This window comes from Lutra lutra, chromosome 13 (assembly GCF_902655055.1).
Source record: "Lutra lutra chromosome 13, mLutLut1.2, whole genome shotgun sequence".
NCBI classification, from domain to species: Eukaryota; Metazoa; Chordata; class Mammalia; order Carnivora; family Mustelidae; genus Lutra; species Lutra lutra.
The window spans coordinates 937,811-943,908 of record NC_062290.1 but is presented as its reverse complement, the minus strand read 5'-3'; the positions used below and the strand labels follow the sequence as shown (position 1 = coordinate 943,908).

The 6,098-nt window shown below is 45.4% G+C and overlaps 1 long non-coding RNA gene across 1 annotated transcript; it reads right to left on the bottom strand.

The window, feature by feature from the left end:
- Nucleotides 1-2,475, bottom strand: LOC125083957 (uncharacterized). The gene is made up of 3 exons (XR_007122420.1): nt 2,415-2,475; nt 1,769-1,818; nt 1-655 (listed from the first exon to the last, which is right to left on the bottom strand). It is a non-coding gene; the product is annotated as an uncharacterized LOC125083957 (long non-coding RNA).
- Between the last annotated feature and the right edge of the window lie 3,623 nt (nt 2,476-6,098).

Sequence of the window (6,098 nt, the reverse complement as noted above, 5' to 3'; positions counted from 1 at the left end):
TTCTGTTGTGTTCATTCGGGGCTGTTAAGAGCAAAATTTAAAAAATCTTGTCATTGCTGTATGTTAAATGTTGTCCTCTTTCTTGAAGAGATTCCGGCAAGGGGCTGTCTTTGAGCCCTGACTTACTATGCTAAGTAATTCTGGATACTGAATAAAGCAAGTTTTTTCTTTTTTGAAAAGAGAAAAGAGGTGTGATGCTCAAGGTGATTAGGGAAATACCTATCCGCAGACAGAGACGCTTGGACAGAAGGGCAGACGAATACACATGGGGGCACGGAGCAGTGTCACAGGCCTTTGCAGACGCGCACCCCTCTCCCTCCAGACTAGTGCCTCAGCGTGCTTTTGCTGGGAAAGGGGCAGCTACAAACCCCGAGAAGCATTCTTGAGTGTTCTTGTCCAAGAACTCAGGGACACGGGGCTCCGTCTTACAGAAGCCTTCAGGAAACTGAAGTTAGACCGTGAAACTGCGTTCGCTCGTTTAGCTCTCCAGCAGTGGCTGGGCTGCCCGCTCCGCGCCCGCCCCACAGTGGCTCTTACATTCCGAGTGGCTCCTCCCATCTCCCATTCGTAAGTTCTCCAACGGGACTTCCAGCTCCAGAACAAGAAAGCAGAATGCAGCTGTCCACCTCCTCTCTCTCAAATATAATTGAAGAGCCTGGAAATAATGTGACAGAAAATGGCAAAGGGACTCTGAGAGCGGGAAAGAAGAAGGGGGACAGGTGTGAGGTGCTGAGGTCTGTGGTCTCCCGAATGCCCCACATCGGTGCCGAAGAGGCCTGAAGCCTGCAACTACCCACGGGCAGAGACAAACAAGACGGGAAAGGCCTGGCAGAAGGACGGGGAAAGTAGGGGCCCAACAGAGCCCAGATGGGGGCTGCTGACCAACCACTCAGCAGGGAGCCTGATTTGCCTTCAAAGCCCGGGGGGGCTGACCCAACCCCCACTCCACCCAGTGGGCTGACCCTCCAAGGGGGCAGGCTTAGTACAGCCCAGCAGCTCTGTGCTCTGCACCCAGTGGCAGGAGAAAACCCAGGCCCAGTGGCGTAAGCCCCGCCCACTTCCCACGCAGAACATGGCCTAGCAATGCAGGCGGCCCAGGGACGCAACTCCGCGGCCCTCCAGGCAGCAAGAGGGAGGACTGGGCGAGAGCCCCAGAAGCGCCGGAAGAATTAAGCCCAGCCAGTAGCACCGTAAGGGCTCTAAAAACCACCCTCTCCCACAAAAGCAGGTTAGAACCTAGACAGTAAATGCAAAAGGGGACACCTGCCTGCCAAAATCAAAGACTTAAGTAGCATCAAGGGTCCCCAAAACGAGAACAAAAATTTTGTCCAGGATACAACAAAAATTCACTCATGATACTAACAATCAGGAAAACTACACTTTGAGAAAGAAAAATCACCAGATGCCAATACTGATGTGAAAAGATGTTGAAATTATTTGACAAGGATTTTAAAACTGTAATTAAGAATGTTTCAATAGGACACTGGGTGGCTCAGTCAGCGAAGCGTCTGCCTTTGGCTCACGTCATAATCCCAGGGTCCTGGGCTCGAGCTCCATGTGGGGCTCCTGCTCCTTGGGGAGCCTCCTTCTCCCCCGCTGCCCCCCGTGTGGTATTCCCCTTGCTTATGCTTCCTCCCTCTCTCTCTGTCAAGTAAATAAAAGTTTTTTTTTTTAAAGAATGTTTCAATAAACAATTAAAAATTCTCTTGAGAAATAAGGAAAAAATTTAAAAAATCTCTGCAAAGAAATAGAAGTTATAAAAACTCACCGATGAACTCAGTAGTAGAATGGAGACGACTCTGGATAGAATCCATGAACCTGAAGACAGATCAATGGAATTTATTCAGTCTGAACAAAACCGAGAAAGCAGACTGAACAGAAATGAATGGAGCTCAGCGATCTGTGAAACAGATGTCTAACTAAGTATCCAAAATACGCAACATTTATCATCCCAGTCCCAGGAAAAGAGAAAGAGGGTGTGGCTGAAAAAAAGTCAAAGAAACAATAGTTGACAACTTCCCAAATTGGGCAAGAGAAATAAAACTACACATTCAAGAACCCGGGGGAGGGGCGCCTGGGTGGCTCAGTGGGTTGAAGCCTCTGCCTTCGGCTCAGGTCATGATCTCAGGGTCCTGGGATCGAGTCCCACATCGGGCTCTCTGCTCAGCAGGGAGCCTGCTTCCTCCTCTCTCTCTCTCTGCCTGCCTCTCTGCCTACTTGTGATCTCTCTCTGTCAAATAAATAAATAAAATCTTAAAAAAAAAAAAAAAAAGGACCCGGGGGAAATCTAAGTAGGATAAACCCAAAGAAATCCAAACAAAGAAATGTCATTATTAAACTTCTGAAAAACTAAAGACAAACAAAACAAAACAAAACAAAACCCCCCTCAAGAACCAGGGAGAGATAACGCTTACCTATACTGGAAGACCCAATGAGTAACACCAGATTTCTCTTCTGAAACCATGAAGGCCAGAAGTCAGTGATACATTTTTCTAGAAATAAAAGAAAAGATCTGTCAGCCATGAATCCTGTGTATGTGGCAAAACTGTCTTCCAAAAATGAAGTAGACTTCTCAGATGAAGGAAAATTAAAAGAATTTGGTGGCAGATCTACCTTTAAAGATCGGTAAAGGAAACCCCCAAACGTTAAAAAAAATACTATGGATTGAATTGTGCCCCCTGCTCCACCATTCATATGTTGGAACCCAACCATCAATGTGACTGTATTTGAAGACCTTTAAGGAGGTAACTAAGGTTAAGCAAGGTTTTAAGGGTGGGGGTCCCAATCTGATAGGATCAGTGGTCTTTACAAAAAGAGGAAGAGATCCCAGGGCCATGTGCACATAGAGGCCCTGTGAGGACACAGGAGGGGGCAGCCTACAAGCCAAGGAGAGAGGCCTCAGGAGAAACAACGCCAGCCAACACCTCACCTTGGACTTGCAGCCTCCAGAACTATGAGGGCTGCCCTTGGGCTGTTTGAGCCCCCAGGCTGAAGGGTGTGTCCTGGAAGCCTAAGCAGACTGAAGCAGAAAATGACAACAGGCAGATGGTGGGACATTTGGAGAGAAAGACAAGGACAGTGGAAGAAGAAGATATAGAGGCAAACCCAACAGACTGTTCTTCTTCTCTTGAGTTTCTTTAACTATACCTTATATTTGAGGTCAGAATTATAACACCCTTTGATGTGGTGTTCAATGCATGCAGTGGAAACACTTAAGACAATTAAATTTAAGAAGTGGGGAGGCTCGGGGAGCCTGGGTGGCTCAGTGGGTGAAGCGTCGGCCTTCAGCTCAGGTCATGATCTTGGGGTCTTGGGATCAAGCCCCACGTTGGGCTCTCTGCTCAGCAGGAAGCCACATCTCCTTCTCCCTCTGCCTGCCCCTCCCCCAGCTTGTGCGAGCTTGTGCTCTCTTTCTCTGTCAAACAAAGTCTAAAAAAAAAAAAAAAGCAGTGGGGAGGATCAAAGATGTAAACGGAGGTGAGGCTTCACACCGTGGGTGGAGGTGTATCACGAGGCATGTGGCCATAGCCAGGGCAACTGGCAGTAAGGTTATGCCAAGTGGCATGTAAAAAATATGAATAAGGAAGAATCTGATGGTAAATAATGTTCACATAACTCACAAGAAAGCAAGCAACCCCCCCAAAACAAAACCAAAACAAACAAAACAAAAAAAAACAGAGGAATAAAGAATGGGGACAGAGAGAAAACAAAATACTAAAATGGCAGACTTGAGCTCTAACATATGAATGACTACGTTAAACATTATGGGTATAAATATGCCAATTAAAAGACAGAGATCTATTATTCTTCAGTAAAGAGAAAAAAATTAAGAATGGAAAAAGTAGAGATAGAGTGGGCAAGACACGTGACTCAGTCACTCGCAGTCTATGGGAAAAATGACTTCAAAACAGTGCCGTGGACGCGTGGGAAAGAAGAGGATGGGGAAGCTGCATCAGGTAAATACGAGTCACAAGAAAAGCAACAGTGACGATAATAACAAAAAGGGCCTCACAAAATGGTAAAGGCTCCATCAACCCACCAAGATCCGGGAATCCCAGGTTTGTGCGTAGCACCCAGCAAGGTTTCAAACCACGTGAAGCAAAAAACCGGAGGAGAAGAGGAGAGAAACAGGTAAGTTCCCAGTCGTAGCCGGGGATGTCAACACCCAGCGCTCAGCCTTTACTGTTGGAGACAAAGCCAGCCAGGCTGTGGAGGAAGGAGCACCAGCCCGGTCCCGGGATTTGCCTGACATTCCCGAGGACTTCCCCAAGAGCAGGACACTCACCGTGAGGAGAGGCCATATCCGTGGTCATACAACAAACCTTAACCAACCCAGAAGAGTTTTAAGCGCACGGAGTATGTACTCTAACCACAACAGAATCAAATTAGAAATCAGTAAGTGAAAGACAACAGAGCAATCTCCCAGCTCTTGGAAATTCAACAACACACTTCTAAATAATCTGTGGGCAGAGCTGAAGGCCCAAAGGAAACTTAAAAATGAAAATAAATGAGGTTGAATGAAAATTGTAATGAAACTGAAAATACAACATATCAAAGTTTGTGGGGTTCAGCTAATATGGTGTTTCCATTAGAAAATAAGTGTTTACATTAGAAAAGTGAAAATACATCAATCAGTAACCTAACTTCCCAGCTCAAGAGGCTGGAAAAAGAAGAAGGAAGGAAAAGGATAGCAACAAAAAAGCAAGCAGAAAGAAATTTTAAAAAGGCAGAAATCACTGAAAATAAAAACATGAAAATGAGAGAATTAGTGAAACAAAAACCGTATTTGTCAAGAAAACCCATAAAATTGACAAACCCTTAGCTCAGCTGACAAGGATAAAAAGAGAAGGGACACATCACCACCGACAAAATGAAAGGGGCTCGACAAAGGCTGTCACGCATGTCAGATATCTGACAACTTAGAAGAAATGGGCTAATTCCTGGAGAACCACAAACTGCTCAAACTCAGCAAGATAAAACAGTACATGAATCGTCCTAGACGCTTCTTTAAAAAATAGGATCTGTAATTTAAAAGTTCCTGGAAAAAGAAACTTCCAGGGTCCAGATGTTTTCAAATAGAGAATTTCTCCAGCATTTAAAGAATTAACAGTGATTTCACAAGACGTCTGCCAGCGCTGAGGAGGGAGAACTTCCCCACTCATTTTGAGGTCACGATCCCCTTGAAACCAAGGTACAACAAAGAGGACGTACAAATAAAGCTAGACGTCAACGTCTCTCATGAATTTAGATACATACATTCTCAACAAAACAGTAGCAAAATGAACCCAGTGATGTATTAAATCAACTGTACATCATGACCACGGCGGGGACAGGGGTGGGGGGTGTCCTGGGGTTGCGAGGCTAGTTCGACATTCAAAACCAACCAGTGTCCTCCCATCAGACCGGTAGGCCAGACGGGCCAAATCACTTGCGCTCCTATTTCCATCCTGCTGTCTGCTTCTCAGAGAATCCAAAGTTCATTCCCTTGCTAGGGTGACATACCAACAATCCCACAGCATTAACTTGACAAATGTAACAGAGTGATTTTAGACGGATTTTCTCTATGATTCATTACAAGGTAAGCGTGCCCAGTGCCGGTGCCCCCATTTAACATTGTTCTGGAGCTCCTGGGCAGTGCTGTGACTAAAGAAAAGGAAATAAGAAAAACAATGAACATCTACCCAGAGAAAGAAAACCAAAGAACCAGCAAACCACAGTTGGGCCTTAGACAGCATGAGGGTTAGGGGCACTGACACGTATGCAGTAGAAAATCCCCATGAAATGCTGGACCCCCTGCCCCGCCAACCTCAACCATTAATAGCCCACTGTTGACCAGAAGCCTTACCAATAACACAGCCGATTAACACTTACTTTGTGCGTTAGGTACTGAACTTTGACAATAAAGTAGGCCAGAGGAAAGAAAATGATATTAAAAAATCATAAGAAAAATACTTTTATAGTACTGGGTTGTATTTACTGGAAAAAACTACATAAAAGAGGACCACGCAATTCGAACCCATGCTGTTTAAATGTCAGTGTTAGAAAATGTGCAGGACTTCGGCAAGTTTTCCAGACCAGTTTTCAAAACCAACGGTCTT